The sequence below is a fragment of the Panthera onca genome, chromosome D3, assembly GCF_046562875.1.
Source record: "Panthera onca isolate mPanOnc1 chromosome D3, mPanOnc1 haplotype 2, whole genome shotgun sequence".
Taxonomy (NCBI): domain Eukaryota; kingdom Metazoa; phylum Chordata; class Mammalia; order Carnivora; family Felidae; genus Panthera; species Panthera onca.
The window spans coordinates 30,866,964-30,889,339 of record NC_138350.1 but is presented as its reverse complement, the minus strand read 5'-3'; the positions used below and the strand labels follow the sequence as shown (position 1 = coordinate 30,889,339).

Here is a 22,376-nt window from a genome sequence, read left to right as displayed (position 1 = left end):
ATGTGTCTCCTCCTGGCCTCCTCTGTCCTATGATTCAGAGCAGAGTTTGCCTTTCATCCATGTTGGCAGATATTTGAAGACACTTCTGATGCCGTCTCTGATCTCCCTCTCTTCCAGGTTGGATGGCTTCACTTGCTTTCACCATTCCTTCTCTGGCATACTGACCATCCCTCTGTGTTCTTCCTCTAGGCAAGGGCATGCTCACCAAATGGTGGTAGGGATGCTTTCCAGAGTCCAGCTACAATGCACTGTGTCCTAGTGTGGTAGGCTTGGCGAGGTGAGCAGAGCACTGGCCAGGAGGAGATGCTGGGGGCATCTAGTCCTGGCACCAGTGAATAGCAAAACTCTGTCCCAACATTCCATTTACTGGTAGAAAAACAGACCAGTGGGTTCTTGCTGTTCTGCTTACTAGATGATAGATTTTTCTTTATATTGTTTATCAAGAAAGAATGTGGTTTTTCAGCCAAGGACTTGGATTCCTGGTTCCTGGTGAATGATTGTTAGAGCACTCTGAGTCTCTTCATTTATAGAAAGATAATTTCAAGAAAATGCTCTGCCTGCGACAGGGTAGATTTTAGCAAGTATTTGTAAAAATCCCAGTTCATTTCAAGCTGTGGGCTAAGAATCCTTGCTGTTGGTTTCAACCTCTGACTTTTGGAACTTTTGGGGGTTGTTTTGGCAGCTGTTTCCCAAAGACAATCCTGATAAGGTCCACAGAGCTAGTGAGAAGCCCACCTGGGAAATGAAACTGCGGGTAAGAACTTAGGCAGTGTTGTTAGAAAGTACAGTATTTCTGTCCTACTTTTGAATTTCAGAAACGAGCTTCAAGATTTTTAAAGACCTCATTGGTACTGAAGGCTGACAAGACTTATGGCTTAGTAGGCTAGTGGGATCATTCCAGGCCTAAATGCACAGCCTGTGCTGTCCGTTAGGAAGGGAATGATGGCGGGGGCTGTGGAGGCAGGAGTGCATGTAAAGCCAGGCCTGGGAGTGAGTAAAGCAGAAGTAAGGAAATGGGGGTGACGCCACGGGGATGGTGTGGTTCCCAGTGAGTTTTGTACACGGGAACTGAAGTTTGAACAGTGCCCGTGCTGTGTACTCCTGAGCCCCATGAGCCAGCCTTCCATCTCTGATCTCACGGATCTCACAGCAGCCTGGCAAGGCCAGCAAGGGCACCAGGCGAAGGACTCGGCTCATGGAGGCAGGAGCTGGCCAGGAGACAGGTGGTGACACATGGTGATACCTCACCCCACTTGCCGGTTCAAATCCCAGCTCTGCCCAGTCCTAACTGTGTGATCTTGCATGAGTCAGTCAAACTGCCAGTGCCTCATTTTCCTGTCTATAAGAGGAGGATGTTGGTAATAGCATTACCCACCTCATAGAGTTCTTATAAAGATTTCAAGAGTTAATAATGTAAAGTGCTTAAAACATGCCTGGCCTATCCTAAGTGTTAATGGTTATAAGTGAGGACACAGGTCCACCTGACTGCATTAGCTCTTTTTCTGTCTGAAGGTCATTACTGAGTTGTAGCTAAACTTTAGCTTCTCCAACTCTGGAGTAAGTCTGTAAGGCGGTTGTTGCATGCAGGATACCCCAGCGAGCAGTCTGTAGGGTGCTATGATGGCGTCAGGGAAGGGCATGTGACCTTGTCTCTCCTGCGATAGATCAGACCCTGTTCCTCCCTTTCCAGACTCGCTGCTGTTGCTTGGTTGGATGCCATTTCAAAGAGCAGTGGTGGGAGGCGGACAAATGTGGCTGTCAGTGGCCCTGTACAACCAAGGACGTAGGACCTGACAGTCGTGTCAGATGACTGCTTTGTGTTAAGTGGCCAAAGGAAGGCCAGGACCTAGAGATGTAGACTTTGGATAGCTTCCCAGCTCCCTGGAGTCACATCTTCAGAGTGGGCCTTGTTGCTGTTTTAAAAGGAAATATCCAGAACATGAGACACACCCGTATTTAACGATGAGTGTAAAAACATTTTATAAAGCCAAAAATTATTTTTGAAGCATTTGCCATTGTTCAATTACACAGCATCCCTTATGAGTATGGCTAATTAAGAATGGACTTTTTTTCCCCCATAAATATCTTGAGCCTAATAACTTAAGGTAAATAGCATTCTTGGGCAGAGAAGCCTTTACCATGTGTTTTGTATTAGACAATGTTCTGTGTTTTCTTTCTGTTCAAAATCATGAGCATTAAGCAGTGTTTCATACTTTTCTCTGCAAATGGCTATACTTTGGATTGTGTGAAGTAATTTCTCTATAGCCTTCCCCTTCTTCCAAGACTTTGAATCTGGATTGAGCTTTGTTTATAAAGCTTTCCAAGATGCATTACTGAAAAATATAGTTGAAGAATGTATCTGAAGAAAGCACATGGGTGCATTTCACAACTGTGCTGTTTTATAAAAGCATTTAAATACAATCTTCCTGAATCTGGAAGACTCCAAGCTGGCTTATAAACAGAGTTGAGTGTTTCAAGGTTGAGGCAGACATTGGCACATATATCTGTACAATGATATAAAAGATCTCTTTCACCTGATTTAAAGCTGGTTACCCAGGCCAGAAACCTGGACTTGTTCTGGCTCCCCACATTTCTCTCTGCACATCCAACCTCTGTATCACCAAGTCCTGTGATTTTACTTCTATGTATTTTTTCACATGGCTTTTCCCCTTCCTACATGTAGTTACTGCCTTAGATCCTTCGTGCTTCCTGTGTAGACTTCTGCAGCAGCCTCTGGACAGATTGCTCCACCTTTGACTACTGGTTTTCTCTCCCCTCTTCCTGTGTTCTTCCCTGCGCTTTAGAACAAGGGTCTCAGACGAGGGCTCCTTAAAATGCAGTTTCTGATTGGTAGGAGTGGAGCCTGAGACTTTGCATTTCTCACATGTTCCCAGGGGATGCAGATGCTCCTGATCTGGCACCCCCTCTGAGAATCACCACTGTAGTTAACCTGGCCTGCACAACTGACAAGTGTCACTGCCTTGCTTCCAAGGGCAAAGTGGCCACTGGGTCACAGTGACCTGATCTGGTCTCTGACTCCAGGCCCCTCTCCCACTGCTGCCTGTTTCATCCCATTTCTCTAGACACCTCGTAGACCTTCTTCCTGTCTCCTTTGCCTGGAATGCCGCCTCCTCTGTTATGCAGCATGGATGTCAGCGGGAGAGGTGAACACTTTTTTTGGGCTCCTTTTAATTTGTTAAGATGCAGAACAGGACTGAATTGTTCTGTGACACTCAGAATCAAGGCATGCTACATCTCTATTTTTCTAGAGCAATTAGATCTCATTTGAGCCCTGACTCCCCAAGAAAGGTAAGATGGCTTCTGTCAGTCATTTGGTGGTGGGGTGTGCACCCCAGGACTTGTCACTTAACCACCCCCCCCACCCCCCCGCCACCTGCTCCGTTGGTGGTGGGTCCTGTTTGCCTGGCATTCAGGCACATTGAGCCACCCCAGGTAGGGGGTGCCCTGGAGCTGGGCCTGGCAGGCCTGCTCCTCCTGTCTCCATCCCTTCCACCTCTGGTCCCTTAGCCTCCTCTCCTACACACATCAGTTTAATTTGGGTTTAGACCTGTTTTTCAAATGTCGGTATGTTTGAGAATTTGGTGGGGGGTGGGGGGAAACGCATTAAAAATACAGATTCCCGTGGCTCTGTCCCAAGAAATTATGACTCAGAAAGAGAGGTGGTGCCCAGGATTGTGTGTTGTAATAAGAATGTCAGGCCCTTTTGTAGTTGTTCTGAGTAGCAATTGCCCTGGTCCCTCCTGCCTTCCTCCGTTAGATCCAGAAACACAGAAGGCCATTTTACTGCAAATTGTTGGATCAGTTGGCCACCCAGCTTGAGACTCAGTACTGGACTATGGACTCCTTGAGGTCAGGGCAGATGCTGTACTCCTCCTGCACGAAGCCCCCTGCCTCAGACTCCAGGTTGATGTAGACAGGCATAGTCTTGGAGACAAGTACACACCACAGACGGAGGGAGGCACCAAACTCAGGGGTTTGCTTTTTGCTTTTTTTTTTTTTTTTTTCCTGGTATGATGCTCCCATGTCCAGAGGCGGGAAGGATTCTGAGGGTCTCCAGTGGTTGTCTTCTCCAGTTCTGGGCATGGCTGAGAATGAGTTGCTTTTTAATTGGCAAAATGATCATCTCAGATCAAAGGAAAGCAGCTGAAGTGGCATTCGTGTTGAGATGGCAGCAGGTGAAAGCTTTTAGTGGAAGGAAGGGAGCTGCTTTAAAGGAAGCCCAGCTCTGAAGTCCTGGCTGGCCTCCTGCTCACATCCTTGGAGCCTTGTCCCCACCCCACCCCTCGGAGTTGCCTTCAGGGTGTTAGCTACAGTTTTCATCACAACCTCAGAGGGTGGTGAGTCACTGATTTGGTGTAGAACTGAAATGAACAACAGAATTCTGAGTAAGAGCAATTCTAAAAGTTGCAATTTTTACGTTCCAGAGAGTTTGAAAATCTGTGTTAACTGAACGATAGATCTGTGTTCACATGGAATCTCTTCCCATAATAACATCATTGTCTGAGTTCTGCTCTAGCTCTTGGTTAGATTCAACAGGGGATCTTTGGCAAGGCCTGGGTGAGGAGAGGCTGGTAAAAATATTGTCAGACGGCAATTCTGCATTATGAAGATGTCTGAAGTCACTGTGTACCAGTCTTCAGTTATATGTGTATTTGAAAAATGTACTTTTACTTGGAAGGCCCAAATAATTAACTGAATTAGAAACATTCGCTGCATGTGATAGTGTAGAGTCATGCACTTTTATTTATTTTTTATTTTAATTTTTGTGTAATGTTTATTTTTGAGAGAGAGAGAGAGAGAGAGAGAGAGAGAGAGAGACAGAGTGTGAGCCGGGTAGGGGCAGAGAGGGGGAGGGAGACACAGAATGTGAAGCAGGCTCCAGGCTCTGAACTGTCAGCACAGAGCCCGTTGGCTGGGCTCAAACTCACGAACTGTGAGATCATGAACCGAACTGGCGTCGGATGCTCAACTGACTGAGCCACCCAGGAGCCCCTAGAGTCATGCACTTGAAAATTATCAGAGAAATGTTTGGTACTTTTGAAGACTCATACTTGAAGTGACTGTGTGTGTGTGTGTGTGTGTGTGTGTGTGTGTTTTGTTTTTGGTGCGTGTACACAGGCCTGCAACATTAAAAATTACCAGAAGAATGGTCTGTCTTACTTATTTTGAAATCAGCAGCACCAGTTCCACCTGTCACATGTCGTAGTGGGGATCTGAGAAGAATGAGGACAGGACCATGAAGTTTTGCAGGGGAATAGCCTGTGCATGATCATTCACTTTCTAAAGTAACCTGTTCAGAGACCGCATGCTTGAGACGAGCCGTTTTCACTCAGATCCAGCTCCTACACCACACAGCTTGAGATGAATTAGACTCGCTTCAGATGCATTGTGCAGCTCGGCCACTTGTTCATCCTCCCGTTTGCTTCCTTGGGAGTTTGAAGCAGAGGTAGTGGAACCTCACTCAGGTTGGTGGAGGCCAGTGGTGGCCCCCACCCCCGCCCCTGGTAAGCACTGCCCAGCCTTGTCTGGAGGCTTCCCTGGGGCCTGTGGTAGCAGGGAACAGGTTGCCTTGCCAGGAGGACTAATGCAGACTGTGAGTCCTTAACTGTCCTTCCTGAGCTTTGATTTAAGTAGTGTGCAGACCAGTGCATTCCTTCATCAAACTTTAATTCTTATACTTCTCAAGAGGTGCGTGCAGAGAGATTTTTCTAAGGCTAAGACCACAGTGTTGTACTGGCTTCTTTTGTTTTCATACCACATGGCAGAATATTTTGTTATTTCTGTTGATGGGTTGCAGACAGTGCTGACCCTGCCTTTTCTCTGAGTCCCTTCTCTTTCCGGTGCCTCAGTTTCCTCCGTCACCCTCCTCTCCCATTTGGGCCTTTTACTCTAGCTTTCTCCTCTTGACCCTGACCCTTCACCTTTTCCCTCTGCCTCCTGTCTGGCAAGCCATTGTAATTGGGAAGTTGGCCAGTCGCATTGTGTGTTAAGTTCTTGTGGTTGTAATTATTTTCCTTTTCACAAAAATTCCAGTTTTGGATTTCCCAGCTGTTTCGATTCTGGCTAAGTGGGACTTACTTCACCTAAGGATCTGAAAACATGGTGCCAATTGGTCTTTACATGCATACCTGAGTTTGCTGTTCAAGACACCAAGGAAGGGGGAGATATTTTCATAAGTCAGCAGATGCAAAATGGGATGCTTTTGAAATCCGTCTTCTGTCTAGTACTTAGCAGCTAGAGCCTACGGCATGCATTGCATCCTGCCTTTGGCTTGATTTTCCCGTCGTACAACGTTGCTACACCAAAGTTACTTCATGCTTTTTCCTTTTAAGTGTCCCTTTGTCTTTCCTATATCACCAATTTTAGATTATACTGCTTTCTTAAAGGCGGAAGTAGTGCACAGAGTAAAACCCTAACATTTTTAGAAGCTATACAGCATTATATTGTAAACGTGTAAAAATTCTTAACAAAGTTAGTGGTTTGGAAGGATTTCCATGAGAACTCGTTCGGCTAAAAGGTAGTAAATTCCTTAAAATAACTGAACTTTGGCTTATAACAAGGTCATTGTTTGGCAATGTCCACATTTGAAAAACTTTCCAGAGCTAAGAGGAGGAAACGATTCTGAGACAATGTACCGATTTAAAAAATAAAGACAAGAAATTAACGTTTGCATTATTTGCCAATTACTGCTTTCCTTTCTTCCAACTTTTTACCTCAATTCTGAATAAATTGGACCATGTGAAGAATTAGATTAACTTTCCCCTTTTTTTTTTTTTTTTTTTTGATTGAAATTGGTTTTGCAGAAGTGGAAATTTGGCAGCAGGTATGGAAAGTAGCAAATCAGTTTACAGTGTTCTGTGCTTCTTAGTTTAATGAAACCCACAAGAATGAGGAAAGGCTGCATGGCTTCAAATAAGAGAAGGCTCTAGGTAAAAAGTGTAGGTTTTGCCTTTTCTGGAATTTTATTTTTACCCTTATTAGTTCAGTAACATGTAGAACAGCATGTCCAGACTTTAGTTGGGTAATAGTGACCTCCAAATGGGTGGAATTTCAATTCCCAATAGTTATTTTTTGATGATTTGATGGAGAAAAGGCTGGGAAATATTTTCTAAGAATTGTGTAAAATGAAGAGGAATATGGTAATTTAAAAACAACAGCAGGGGTGCCTGGCTGGTTTAGTCAGTAGAGCATATGATCCTTGATCTTAGGGTTGTGAGTTTGAGCCCCACACTGGGTGTAGAAATTACTTAAAAATAAAATCTTAAAAAACAAAATAAAAACAACAACTGTGACCTACTGGAATATAAGCAATTGGCTGATGTTCTAAACTTGACCTCTAATGATGTAGTAGAACCATGTATCTAATTTCAGTTAAAAGGACCAATTAACTTGGGAATATCTGAAACATCTGTGTTCCTTTCAAATAAAATATGGTAGGTGGACATTTTTTTTTGAATGATGGTTTTCATCATCAATATATGTTTTTCAGCCAGCTGGAGCTCTAGCAAGCCTGTTAGACATAGCATGGCTAACCTTTAGTGTATCCAAGTTGGTATTATATGGGTTACTTCCAAATAGATGTTATCTTTTCATCTGTGAATCGTCATAGGTTTCTGTAGGTGGCCCGGTCCTGCTTTCCAAGCCGATTTCCTCTCTGTGTTTCTTTAACTCCCTCACTTCATTCTTCCCTGTGGCCCTTTCTATTACCACCATTGATGGGTTGCCATCACCTGAAGCCCACATTAAAATGCTTGCGGATATCACCTAAACATCCACCTTCGCAGCAGGTGCTGTCTGCTGGGGGGGTTTGCTGTGTATTTGATGTATTTTTAAAAGTATTTTTATTTATTTATTTACTTTTAATGTTTATTATTCATCTTTGAGAGAGAGAGAGAGAGAGAGCGAGCGCGAGCGCACACAAGCGGGAGAGGGACAGAAAAAGACAGGGAGACACAGAATCTGAAGCAGGCTCCAGGCTTTGAGCTGTCAGCTCAGAGCCCAACATGGGGCTTGAACTTACAAATCTTGAGATCATGATCTGAGCCAAAGTCAGATGCTTAACTGACTGAGCCACCCAGGCACCTCTGATGTATTTGTTTATTTATCTATTCAGAGAGAGAGAGAGTGAGAGCAGGGAGGGGCAGAGAGAGAGGGAGAGAGAATTCCAAACAGGCTGTGCACTGTAAGTGCAGAGCCTGATGCAGGGCTCCGTCTCATGAGCCATGAGGTAATGACCTGAACCAAAATCAAGAGTCAAATGCTTAACCGTCGAGCCACCCAAGAGCCCTGTGCTATGTGTTTGAACATATATTATTAGGGGGGCTAAGGAGGGCTACCTAGATCTGTAAATGACCCAGTGCTTTTCGGTGGTATGTTACTGGACCACCGTATTGGCATCCCCTGGGAGCTTGTTGGAAATGAAGAATCTTGGGGCTCACTACAGACCTTCTGAGTCTGAATCTGTCCTACACTGGAATGCAGAGTGGTGCTTATACTGGTCCCATTTGATTTATTAAAAAAAATTTTTAATGTTCATTCATTTTTGAGATACAGAGTGTGAGTGGGAGAGGGGCAGAGAGAGAGGGAGACACAGAATCTGAAGCAGGATTCAGGCTCTGAGCTGTCAGCACAGAGCCCCATGTGGGGCTCGAATTCACTGACTGTGAAATCATGACCTGAGCTGAAGTCAGACGCTTAACCGCCTGAACCACTTAGGCAACCTTATACTGGTCCTATTTTTTTTTTTTAATTTTTTTTTTTTTTGAGTTTATTTATTTTTGACAGAGACAGAGTGCCAGCATGAGCTGGGGAAGGGCAGAGAGAGAGGGAGACACAGAATCCGAAGCAGACTCTAGGCTCCAGGCTGTCAGCACAGAGCCTGGCGCGGGGCTCAAACTCACGAACTGTGAGATCATGACCTGGGCTGAAGTTGGACGCTCAACCAACTGAGCCACCCAGGCGCCCCAATACTGGTCCTATTTTAATGACCATTTACAAGTTTATCAAAGCACTGGAAGCCAAAGAAAAAAATCCTTTAGCAATAGAATGTGTTTTCATTAAGTTATTTCAGAATACTGGAGACTTTATTTGATAAGTTCATGCACATATAGTGCAGATACATTTTCTATTTGCCTCCAGCAGAGAACAGTTAGCTCCTTTCTGCTTTCTGGTTAGTCATGAGTCTTGCAGGACTGTGCTGTGAAGGATCATCCTTTAGGACACTCTAAAGTTTTACTAGTAGACTAGAGTTTGGTCTTCTCTGCAGGTTCTGAGGGTAGGTGGACAAAATAGGGGACAGGTGATGTGACAAATGTGAGGTAATTAATTAATTAATAGTTTTTAATCAGTTCAGTGCCTTAACTACTTAAGTGCTTAGACTAGTGTTTTAGCACCGCAACTCATTGGCAGGTCATGAAATCCTTTCAGTAGGTCACACCAGCATTTGAAAAGTGATGTGCAAAAGAAGAGAAGATAGAATGTAGTTCATGTAATAAGTCTAAGTAGTGGTTTTAGAAACTTAAAAAAAAGTTATACATGTGTTTATATACATTTGTATATAAAGATATTTAATATCACAACTCAGTGTATGTATATACATATATGCATTTTCATATATATGTATGTGTATAGATGTATGTATATATACACAAATAAATGTATTAAAGTGTTTGAAAGTACAAAATGACTAGTATCACAGGTGAGTTACAGAGGAAGTATTAAGAAGATGTAATCTATATAGTTTAATAGAGGAGAAAGACCAAACAGAGGTTTATCATTGGCCTACTTTACCAAAATTACAAATAAATATCTAGCTATCAATGAAGAGTAAACATTCTGCCATTTAGAAATATTGGGAAATATAGGGTGTTATGTTGTTTAAACCATTGTAGATATAGAGCTATCATAATACCACCAATAGATTTAAGTATTTAGAATCTAATGAGGTAAAGTCAAGACTAAAATGATTTTGGACTTCATTTGATCTTCACTGCTGATTTATACAACTTTCAGATCTTCTGTATTTTTGGTGTTCTCATGGTAAATGCTCAGGACCTGTATACGTGTAAAGGATGGAGAGGCATCCTTTGAGCCCACTGAATGCTCATTTCCAGGTTCCAGGCATGTACTCTTGGTTACTTAGTGTACTGAAGAAGACCTTAGCTACCACTGAAGGTTGAGGAGTCTAGTTTTTGCCTCTTCTCAACCTTCTTTCTGTTCCTATGTCTTTAGCATCTGGCACAGGGCTTGGCATGTTTAACATCTGGTAAGTCCTTGTTGAATGAATGCATGACTCACTAGATGTTCATTTTTTTTTTTTTTTTTTTTTTTAATTTTTTTTTTTCAACGTTTTTTATTTATTTTTGGGACAGAGAGAGACAGAGCATGAACGGGGGAGGGGCAGAGAGAGAGAGGGAGACACAGAATCGGAAACAGGCTCCAGGCTCCGAGCCATCAGCCCAGAGCCTGACGCGGGGCTCGAACTCACGGACCGCGAGATCGTGACCTGGCTGAAGTCGGACGCTTAACCGACTGCGCCACCCAGGCGCCCCAGATGTTCATTTTTCTTGAGTAAATGCCAAGTCCTTACAATTGCCTGCAAGCTCTTGTGACCCCCCACTGCCTCTCTGACCTCATCTCCTGATGCTTTTGCCCTCATTCACTCCATCCAGCCACGCTGCTTCTTTGTTCCTGGACCCCTTTCTGAAATGTTGTTTCTCAAACATCCATGTGCCAGACCCCCTTACCCCTTTCTAGCCTTGCTCAGATATCACCTTCTCAGGGAGCATTCTCTGGCACTGTTTCCTTCTGGCTGTACTGGCTGTCCTCTGTTCTGCTCTGCCCTTGCCTTTCTACATGGCCCTTACCATTTCTGAGCAAGTTGCTTAATTTACCTGTTGAGTAGGTTTATCATTCAACTCTCCACCCTTGTTTTGCTCACTGATATGCCCAAGTGCCTGGAATCGTGTCTGGCACTTGGTGGGTGCTCATACAGCCTGCCAGTGGAGTGCATGGTTAATGAGTTTGAGTGTGGAGTTTGACATACTTGGGTCTCTTCTTTCCACCTCACATGACATGGTGACTTCTCTGGTCTCTTCCTGGAATTTAGCATTGCTCCCTCATAGTACTAGGGATTTAGTGCATAAAACAGCTTTCTACAGAGAATTAGATCTATATTTAATGTTAAATATTAATAGAGGTCAGTAAAATATTGAGAACAATTTTTATCTTTGGCATATGAAACCAGTCTTGACATTTTATGATAACAGCACAGACTTATTTATGTTTGTCCTGTTTTCCATACTAAATTTTAGAATTTCAGAGAAATAACAATGTGGGTCCTTTTTATTTTTTGATGGTATGTGGTAGAAAAGTTGAGACATAATGGGTCTCCAAAAATATTGCTGCCTCACCAGGCTGGGACTGAGTCTGTTGTGGCTCCTGAGAAGTCCTCGCTGTGCCCTCCCATTGTGCCAGTCTTTGGGGGTCAGGACTCTCATCTGCCAGTGTGGTTCCACAGTATTCACATTTGTTTCTGCCTGTGGAGTGTTCACAGGAAGTGACCAAAAGGGTCTGAAAGAAGTGTGCTTATTGGTGAATGACTTGTTGCTGTTTCCAAACAGAATCATAAAGTCTGAGTTTGAAGAGAATATTACAACAAAAATACACCTTAGTTTTCAAAGGAATTCCCAAGAACAAAGCATATTCTTTTTTTGATACCTCATTGTGCTTTATTTCTTACTATAACCATTTGTTTTGATTTCTCTGTGGATCTGCTAGTAGGATGGAATAGGGCTCAACTCCTGGCTTTGCCTCTTGATAGCTGAATGACCCTGGACAAATCACCTAATTCTCTAGACTCTGGTTGTCTCATCTGTCAACTGGAGATACTAATAACATCCATACAGGGTTGCTGTGAGGATTAAATGAGATAACATACATAGCGTGCCACACGGTGGGAGGCACTGAGCAACGGTTAAATGAATGTTAGCTTTATGGTTATTGTTACTATTATTACCTAGAAATGAATGACCGAGATGCCTGAGTATCTTTATCTGTTTAATTTTTTCTTGTTATAACTAATTAAGTATCCAAACAGGAGGTCAAAAAGGGCAGAGAACAGAACACTTGGGCCAGAACTCAGAATCCTGAGTATGCAGAGCTGTTTCTTGAAGCAGGCCTGCCTTGCTGTCAGGCATGTTGAAGTCTCAGGGCCCAGTGCTGTGTGGTAGGATATGTGGGTCATTTGGACATTTATCTTTATAATGTCAGTGGCAATTTTTCTTTCTTATGAGGTAGGCTCTGTAATAAGCAGATGCCAATGGCATGGTGGGAGAAGCAAGAGGCCCAGGTCTTTGCCCCTGGGACTTGACTGATCTGTGTGACTTGGTCAGCATGCTTCACCTCCTCTGCTCCTTGGTTTCTTTCTCACTCACACAAAGGGACAGGGCTTGAGACATCAAGTGTGAGAGCTTGTAAGATGTGAAAGGTGGGAGTTTACCTCAAGTCTTCCTCTGAGGCTGCTATTCTGGGGAATGCCAGCTATGGAGATACACGTATGGTTGGGCATTGCACGGTGGGTGGGTGGGTTGGGGGGTACAAGGAAGGAAGTGTATTGTATTATAAACCCAGAAAATGTGAGACTTGTTTTTAAGAGTTGGTATTCTCATGGAGGAGTCCTGAGTAAACATGAGGAAGGGTATATGCAGACAGCCCAGAACACTGAAAACTGAGTGAGGAGGACTGTGGAGGGTGAGGTAAACCAGGGGGACTTTTGGATAGAGGTACTTCTGTTATGAGTCATATGTATTAGCATCCAGTTTCCTCTGTTCAGAAGCAATGCTGCTCTATCATTTGACTATATTAATACTTATGATCAAATACTAAGGCCCTTACAGTCTCTCTAACACTGTGCCCTGACCTGCAAGGCAGATAACCTTATCTTTATTTGTTAGCTGTTGTGTCTCAGAGATGACGTGATTTGCCCTGGTGTTGCAAGCAGTAAGTGGTGGATCTGGATTTGAACTCAGGGCAGGCTGTGCCTGTGGCTCTTTTACTCTCCCAGTCCACATGCTCATGGAGTTCCTGCGATAGTGACTTGAGTGTTTGATTCCTGTTTTGGCTTGTAACGGATATGGTAACATCTCCATTTGGATGTTCACTAGTATGCTTTAAAGGGTATAATTTGACCCTGAGAACTCCTTCCAGGATGCTTGAGAAATGAGACAGTACTTCATTGCTTAAGAAGCAAAAGAGGATCTTGATGTCTCCTAGTCATTATTGTTAGGGTCAGGCGTAAGGCAGGGTAAAGATAGGAGTCAGAGGCTAACAAATTTTATCAGTCAAAGGCTTTATTTGGGAACTAAGGTCTCAGGCGAGGTCCCGTGACTCAGGGAGGGAGAGAGAGAGAGAAGAGAGAGAGAGAGAGAGAGGAGTCAGGGAAGTCGCCCCCAGGTGTGGTGGGGTGGGGTTTTTAAGCTGCCCCGGTTCCGGGTTTAGGTCCGGGTGGGTCTTTTTCGTGTCTGGTCGTGCTGTCGCTCGGTGATTGGTTGACCTCCAATTCATTCTGACACGCTGCTAGGGGGCTTTTCATTGAGTTGCTCTGGCAAGATGGCCGTCCCCTCTACTGTGGTTCCAAGGACATCCTAACAATTATCAAGTTTTTCATTACTTTAAAGTATTTTGTGATCTTTTGTGGAGGTGTCAGCCTTTGTCTTTTCCCCCTCCAGTTTGGAAACATCTAGGAAACTTCATTGTTGGATTTGAATGTCACTTAAAAGAAATCATCCCCTTTGTTATAGTTTCTTGAAGGGGCTCATGCTAGCGTTGTTGAAAACTTTTTTCACCTTTTGTGCTTTGGAACATTTAGTTCTGCCTTTACGGGTCCTGAAGCATTCCATCTTAAGATTTTCCAAGCGTACTCAGCGCGTGCCTGCGCGCGTGCCTACTACTGTGCGTGCGCGCTCATGTGCATCTGTGCGCGCGTGAATGCGTCGGTCACCTTACCCGGCAGGAGCCTGGGATGCCATGTTGGCTTTGATGCTGTCTTGCTGTGCAGGGTTGCCCAAGGGTGGCTTTGTCCTAGTTTCCTCGTAGGTAGTTCAGGCCTTTATAAAGCTTAGCTGTGGGAGCTTCAGAACTTTTGCAGCCTGAAGAGCTCAAGCCCAAACAGCAGGGAAGATAGGAAAACCTACCTGTTTAGCCATAGGCAGATGGACTGTTTTTGCTTTGATTGAAAGATTTTCCTTGGTTGAAGGGTGAGGCGGGGCAGGGAAGCCTGTGAAGGTCCGTTGGCCACTCCACTGCCCTGTGAGTGCAGCCCTCGAAGTTGTTCCTGTCCTTCGCTGGCTGGGAGGAAGTGTGAGTGTGGGAGCCCCCCTGCACTGCCTTACTCCAGTGTTCGCACCCCGTGAGGGTCTTTGGGGGGCAGGTCTTTGAGAAGGCTAGCCACTTCAGCTATACCCCAGGAAAGGTCCCCTTGTACGGTCCTCTGTGCTCCAAAAGATGACTTTTGGGTGTGGCTATCGCCGTGCTTTATTTCTTCCTGGCAAGCAAAGTGGGACTGTTTCTTTGTTGCATCTGCTTTAAAGAGGTCTTTCGTTTCTATTTTGGGAACAGAATCTCTGTTAGAAGTAAGCTAGACAGCCGACAGAAGGCGGCTGGCTTTGGGATCCCTCTCGATAGTCCTGGTCCTGGCTGGCTTCGTTGTTGGCTGGGAGTTGCCCAAAGCCGCCCTCTTCAAGTGCATTCCTGGATTTTGAAAGGCAGGGATGAAATGGTCGGTGATGCTTTGTTAAGATGCAATTTGTCAAACTCTTAGTTCTGGCCCTGAGGCTGGAGCCTGTATTCATTAGCTTTGCATTTCACCCTGGGCTCTGCCGGGAGGCTGCTGGCGGTGCTCCCTGACTGCCTGACCCTTCCCCAGGGCAGAGTCAGCTAGTGAGAGATCCTTGTGCTTGGTACTTGGGCTGCAAAAACATACCTCTGGCCCAGTACTTCTTGGCATCAGTTTACTCTGAACTCAGTCCCCCAGAGAAAGACACCAACTGTATGGCAGTTATGGGTTGAATAAATGCACACGTGCCTTTTATGCCCTCAAGACATGCCTGATAAAAATTTTTATGCATCTGTGGTAGAAGTGTAGTTCCATCCTTAAGGAACGTCTCAACATTTCTGAAAACTGATGTAGAGCAAGTACAGTTTTGGGAAGGAGACCTCTGTTTTCTGTTTTTCTTGATCTGTTTCCGTAGCACCAAATAAGTATATTAACTACTACTTTGTGTTTTTTCCTCTCCCAACTTATAATTTACACAGAATGGCTCTCTCGTCTCCAGGCATCATTGTGTTTTAAATGACTCCAGTTCCTAGCTGGAGCCAGACCTGTTTTAGAGAAAGAAAGCATGCAACTAGATTTCTCTCTTAACCTTTGTCTGCAACAAATGTCTTCCTTTATTTTAAAGCGAGTGAGAATGCTGTGAAGGTTAAGAAGAAATGCGCCTCTCTTCCCTTATGATTTTTCAGTCTACTGCCACTTATGTATCTCCTTGGGGCAAGGGAGGTGACCTCCTTGCTTCATATTACTTTCCAGGAATATCTGCAACTCTGCCTCTTGCGCTGCCTCTCACTAGCTCATGGTTTTCAAACTGTGGCCACTCAACCTACAGTACTAGGTAAACTTCTGGAAACGTGTCAGGAACATGGCACTCAGAAGAAGATGGTTTGAGGCTAGTGAGATCATCATCCCCACAGGACCATACTTTATCACTTAGGAATATCACTTAATATTCCTCAAATATTTAGAGCAGCATGGTATGGTACATGTGTGAAGAACTCTTCCAGCATCTTCTCTGAGGGTCTATGTTCATTAATTCTTTTTAGGGTCTTTCTCTTGGGTGAACCATTCTTCTGAATGCTTAATTTCCTTTGTGGGGGCATAATATTAACGCCCAGTCTTATTTTGAAGCACTGGAGTTTGTGTTGAGCTGTATTTGTGAGATTATGGAAAAGGCATGCACTTATTAGAGCTGAGGGTGGAGGGAACAGGGTGGGGACTATAAACTGGGTCTGTTTCTTTCTTTGCACGGGGAGGGGTCAGCTCAGTGACCCCTTCAGTTCCCTGTAGTGGGTCATTGATTATTTTCACACAGAAGAGTTGGGCCCAAGAGAGTTAAAATTATGCTGAGAAGAAGAGGTGAATTTATTGAAATTCTCTGCCTCCTATGTCATGGAACTGGTGTTTTTCATTTTTCTTGGCTTGAGTGAGAGAAATCTGCTGCCTGAGAGGCTCAGCACCAGGGAGTAAACCCTGGAGATAATGTTAAGGTTTACTGAGTGATTTATGGGGGAGTTGGAATATATAATACAATCATGCATATAGATTTCAGGAGAGTAGTGAATGAAGTTTTTATTTTGTGGTCTTTTAAGTAATTTAACTGATTTGAATGTTTTAAAAATCACTCTTTTATTAAACTAGTCCTTTCAAAATCTAAAATAAAGCTTTAGTCACAGTCTTCTTTATAATAAAAAAACAGTAATTTATCTCTTAAGGAGAGCAGAAACAATAGATTTACATATGCAACTTTTATTTTAAACAGGGCTTAAGGGGTACATGGGTGGCTCAATCAGTTAAGTGTCCGACTCTTGGTTTCAGCTTAGGTCATGATCTCAAAGTTCGGTGAGTTCGAGCCCTGCATCAGCCCTGCTCCTGCACTGACAGTGCAGAGCCTGCTTGAGATTCTCTGTCTCCCTGTCTCTGTCCCTCTCCTGCTCACACACTTGCTCTCAAAACAAACAAACAAACACAAACCAAAAAATACCCACTAAAAAAATAAATTGGGCTTAAGTAAAATCTTGCTTAAAAGAATTAAAAAGCATCAGTTTAAAAAAAATCGTGGGGGGGGCGCCTGGGTGGCGCAGTCGGTTAAGCGTCCGACTTCAGCCAGGTCACGATCTCGCGGTCCGTGAGTTCGAGCCCCGCGTCAGGCTCTGGGCTGATGGCTCGGAGCCTGGAGCCTGTTTCCGATTCTGTGTCTCCCTCTCTCTCTGCCCCTCCCCCGTTCATGCTCTGTCTCTCTCTGTCCCCCAAAAAAAAAAAAAAAAAAAAAAAAAAAAAAAAAAAATCGTGGGGTGCCTGGGTGGCTTAGTTGGTTAAGTGTCCAACTTTGGCTCAGGTTATGATATTGGGGTTCACAGGTTCGAGCCCCGTGTTGGGTTCTGTGCTGACAACGCAGAGCCTGGAGCCTGCTTCAGATTCCGTGTCGCCCTCTCTCTCTGCTCCTCTCCAGCTCACACTCTGTCTATCTCTCAAAACTAATAAAAAAAAACATTAAAAAATTAAAAATAAAAAAATGTTAAAGCCCTTTTGTCAGGAAGTTGGATTAGCATTTTGTTTCATAATTAGAGTTGGGTTTTTTGACTTACACAGGTTTTTCCATTTTGGTTGGGAGTGAATGATTGATATGAATGGAAAACTAAGAGTGAGTCACAAATTCTTACTTTGGAAAATTTCTTAGGGATTTGTTGTTGTGGTTGTTGTTTTTAACCTTTAGCTAAATGCCAGAAAAGTGGCAGCGGTGTTTGGCAAAAGTAGTGACTACTGAGAAACATTTGTAAGCATTGACTCAGGTTCACAGGTACAGTGAATTAACCTGTACTGGAGTAATTGTGGATTCATCATTTGGGGATAGAGCATGAGGCTGTGTCTTCCACCTATTTTGTAATTAATTTAGGGGCACCTAGGTGGCTCAGTCGGTTGAGCGTCCGACTTTGGCTCAGGTCATGATCTTGAGGTTTGTGAGTTCAAGCCCTGTGTCGGGCTCTGTGCTGACAGCTCAGAGCCTGGAGTCTGTTTCAGATTCTGTGTTTCCCTCTCTCTCTGCCCCTCCCCAACTTGCGCTCTCTCTCTCTCTCTCTCTCTCTCTCTCTCTCTTTCTCTTCCTCTCAAAAATAAATAAAAACATAAAAAAATTAATTTAGAGGCTCTGAGCTCTGCTTTGAAGGATTGTATAAATTCTATTGCTTTGGCTTTATTGCAGTAAACCCAGAGATCGACAAATCATAACTCTTTTAATTTGGTTTATTTAAAAAAAATGTTAAGGCCCTCCCAGGTGTCACATACTCTAAGGGGATGCCAGGATGATGATGATGTGGTTCTTGTCCACCAGGAGCTCATTGTCAAGAAGGAGAAATAAATTTTCACTTATGGCTGGATGAGGCAGGTAGGAAGCGTTGTTCAGTTGTACCAGTTACGGATGCATGTAATATATATGTATTTAAGTATATCCCTATACTTAATTATGAAGTTAAATTCATTTTCTATTGCTGCATAACAAATTGCCATAAAAATGTCTTAAACCAGCACCCATAAATTATCTCATAGTTTCCATGGGTCAGGAGTTTGGGCATGGCTTAAATGGTTCTTTGCTCAGGATCTCAGAAGTCTGCAGTCAAGGTGTGGGCCTCGAGGTATGAGTGGGAAGAATCCACTTCTAAGATCATTTAAATTGTTGACAGAATTCATTTCCTTGTAGCTATCGGACTGATGCTCCTTTTTCTTTGCTGGATATCTCTCTCTCAGCTCCTGGAGGTCTCTGCAGTTCCTTGCCATGTGGCCTTTTCACAGGCCCTGTCACGATATAGCAGCTTCTTCAGAGCTAGAAAGGGAGTCTGTCACTCTTTAGTCTGCTGAGATGGAGTCTTATATAGCATTGCCTGATCAAGGGAATGACATGTCATTACTTTTGCCATATTTTGTTGGTTAGAAGCAAGTCACAGGTTTGCCTGCACTCAAGAGTAATTTTGCCCACCAAGGTACATTTCTGGTTATTTGACCAACTTCTTTTCCCAATTAATCTGAACATTTGAATCCTAGGAAGACTGATGATAGCAGTCCCAGTTGGGGAATAAAAACTACTGTTTGGAAAACCAGAAGTGGATTGTTTCTTCTCTTAGCAGATAGAAAACAGGAGGAGAAAGTAATGTCTGTGGGTTCACAGTATTGATAGTAAGGGGTTACATAAAAACAGCGACCTGTTTGGCTCATGTGTTCAGGGTGGACCTCCATAGGAATCTCTCAGGATCCTCTGGCTAGACGTAGTTATTTTTTGTCCGGATGTCTTAGCATTGGCTGATCACCCAGGAGTGACATATGGCAGGAACACACTTTGAGGGACAAGTCTCCTGGAGGGTACACTATAGCACACAAACTAGACAGATGGTAGCTTATTCAACCTTGGACAGGAGTGTAATCCTACACATTGGCAGGCTGGGTGCTGAGAGGTGCTTGTGGTATCTGAGGCAGAGCTGACTGAGTTTACCTGAAACTGCTTTGTAAGGCACAAGGCAGTCACCTTATATGACCTGGAGTGTGTGATGCACACAGAGCATACTCATCGAGTTGGGGTGAGGATGATCGTGATAGATTGTGTGAACTGGAACTGGACAAAGTCTAGAGCTCCAGACTGGAGGATGTTCTACCTGCAAGGTGAAGGGCAGGTGGAAAGACAAGTCTTTCAGACAGAACCATGGATGTTCACCCTAGGGTCTTCACTAAGCAGGGGTCAGTGTTGCTTCCGCAAAATTAAACATATTGCATGGGAGGAAAAAGGTGCCACTGGGCCTTCCTCTCTTTACAGTTAAGGATTGTGTGGATCCATGTGCTTACAAGATGATTTGGACTGTTAAGAAAGAAAGTGGGCTTTACAGAGCCATACTTAGTACGTCTATGATTAGAACCCCCCCCACCCTCCAAATCCAATAAGGACATTGTTCATAATTTGTTCTTGGTCCTTCATTGAAGAAAAGGTCTGTGTGTTTGGAGAATGAATCATATCTCTTTTGTTTGGAAGATAAGAACAGGGGCCCCTTGTGGATGCTAGAGAACTGATAGGGGGATTTTGTCCCTAGCTCAGTCATGTCCCTTATCTGAGATTTCTTTGCTGTAATTCTCTCTTCATTATTTGATGCTTATCTTTGTGTTCTTCTTTTATTCATTTTAGTAATTGTGGCTCAACTGTTTTTTGGAACTTGGGGAAAGGGATAGTCTGTTAAGAGAAACCATGAAATGGCTCACTGAAATTCTTTATTTTTCCTTTTAGCAGTTCAAGCTCTATATTTGTAACATCACACTGCTATCTCCTGATTGGACCATTTTCAAGAACTCACATCTTTTTCATACAGCTTAAAAAGTGAGTAGAACTTAAGACTCTTCTCTTTGATGTTTGTGAAGCAAAGCTTGTCACAGTGCTAACCTCTTAAGAAAGTCGTGTAATTTCTAGGCACAAAAACTATTTACTAATTTAGTTTTTTCTGGTACGAGGAAAGTTGCATGATATCAGATTGAATGTGGCTTTTCTTTTTTGTTTATAATTCACTTTGGGCTGTGAATGTATATAAAATATGTATTTCTAGATTTACTGAAAAAATAGTCTTACTGTTCAACTTGTATTTGTTGCTGAGCCTGAGCATTTAAAGCCCAGATACTTAAAAACATTTAAGGTCAGTGGGAAATGGGATTCTTTCTTTCTCATTCTAAATTCTTTGTTTTGTTTGATTTCCTACTTCATAAAATGAGGATAACAGTGGGATTGCCATGAGAAATAAATGAGCCATCATACTTAATACAGCATCTGGCATACAGCATACACTAAATAAATACTAGTTCCTTTCTCTTTCTTAGCTATTGTGACATCAGGTGGGTAGGTTTTTCTTTCCCTGTATTGATAGCCTGTATGGTTTATACTGTGAAGGGGGGGGGGGGGGGAGGCGGGGGTGACCTAATTTGCTGCATTTGGTCTTACATTTGTGTGCCTGTGTGTTTCTGTTGGAGAGTGGGTGAGCATTGGGTTATCTGGAAGCTTAGGTGATCCCTATGTATTTTGGTCATCTCTGGACATCCTCAGATCCAAAGATCAATTCAAAGGCTGCCCTTGTTGGGGGACAGTCAGTGAAGGTGCTGGGAGGGTGCCAGGAGCATCCTACCCTGCCTCAGCTTGCCTGCCCTGAGCTTTTCACTTTAGATGTACCTCTTTAGCTCTTGGTGCCTCTGTTTTGTCAACTCTTAATTGATTTTAGTGATTCTTGTTCTGCCTAATTGATAGGCTGTAGGGAACATTAAATGAAAAAATACATGAGGGTCTTCAGGAAAGTAAGAAACTGTAAAATATAAGATGCAACTTTTTCCTAAAATGTAATATGCCAGGTATGACTCATTGTTTATTCCAAGTTTCTTACTAGAATGTAAGCTTTAAAAGGGCAAGAATCTCCCTCCTTCCCTTCTACTGCCTAAAGCAGTGCCTGGTACAAAGGAGCTCAGTAGAACTTTTGTCAAATGAAATGAATTGATAAAGACACTCCCCTCCCCCACTGGAGCATATCCAAGCTTTTTTATTTGTGGTTGCATTTGGAAATAGATGAGGCAATCTATTAATGTGCTCCCTCACTGAGGCACACAGACCCTTGAATTTAAATGGACTTTTCATAGTGTGGACCCTTCCTAAAACTAAGTGCTATGAAGCCCGCGGTATGTAACAACCCACACTCTCTGAGTCCATGTTGGGTGCATTTCCTTTCTGTTGTTGAGTGGGTGCAATTTGTATGTGTTTCTTTCCTGAGTGGATTTTACTATTAAGTATCTGAAATATACTTTACTTTCAGATATTTTATTCAGATCCTTTATTTTCAGATATTCTACTATCAGGTATTTCAAGCCCATTTGATGTGCTATTCCAGGGTAGGTGGTAAGCTTTCATGGGGAGTATTCCAGCTATGTGCCTTAAAGATATATTCGGTGACTGACGAAATATTTCTTATTCATGTGATTCTTTATTGCCTCATAGGGCAGCATTTTGAGAATCCCTTACCTTCCCTTACTTGGTGAGTGTTGATGAATTGTGCTATTTTTCTTCCATAATTTGGCATACCCACCACCACCTTAAGGTGGGAGGCAGCAACTCATCTCTACCAGGGCCAAAGAGAGTACAGGCATAACTTAGTTTCTTTTCCATCATCTCAGATACAGTTCTCTTTAACTTTACTTACCGAAAACTAAAACCATCTTCACTTAGAATTTTACTGGGTAACCAGAGCTACCACTGGACTATGCTCCTAAGGACAGTGCAGCTTTATTTATAAAATTTTGACAAATGTAGACATATACTTGCAAATTACATAAAAACCCGATTTCCCCCCATATATGGAGTTACCTCATTCTGTCAGCTATTTTAAGCAACTTTCAAAATTGGTAATGGAAAACTTTTTCTTGACTACATTCCTCTATATGGATTTTAAATGAAATACAAAGCTTTGTTGCTCCTTATGAACATTAGAATAGTTGAAGAACAGACCCCTGTCTGCAGAAC

General features: G+C 43.3%; 1 protein-coding gene across 20 annotated transcripts in view; it reads left to right on the top strand.

Annotated features, from left to right (window-relative positions):
* Positions 1–22,376, top strand: part of LDLRAD4 (low density lipoprotein receptor class A domain containing 4) — a 443,967-nt gene that overhangs the window by 37,870 nt on the left and 383,721 nt on the right. For 16 of the 20 annotated variants that reach the window (XM_060613153.3, XM_078435471.2, XM_078435470.2 and 13 more), the window contains exon 2: positions 20,115–20,204. The gene's annotated coding sequence lies outside the window, so the exon portion shown is untranslated. The remainder of the gene's footprint in view (positions 1–20,114; positions 20,205–22,376) is intronic. The other 4 variants (XM_060613148.3, XM_060613165.3, XM_060613147.3 and 1 more) reach the window with 1 other exon arrangement.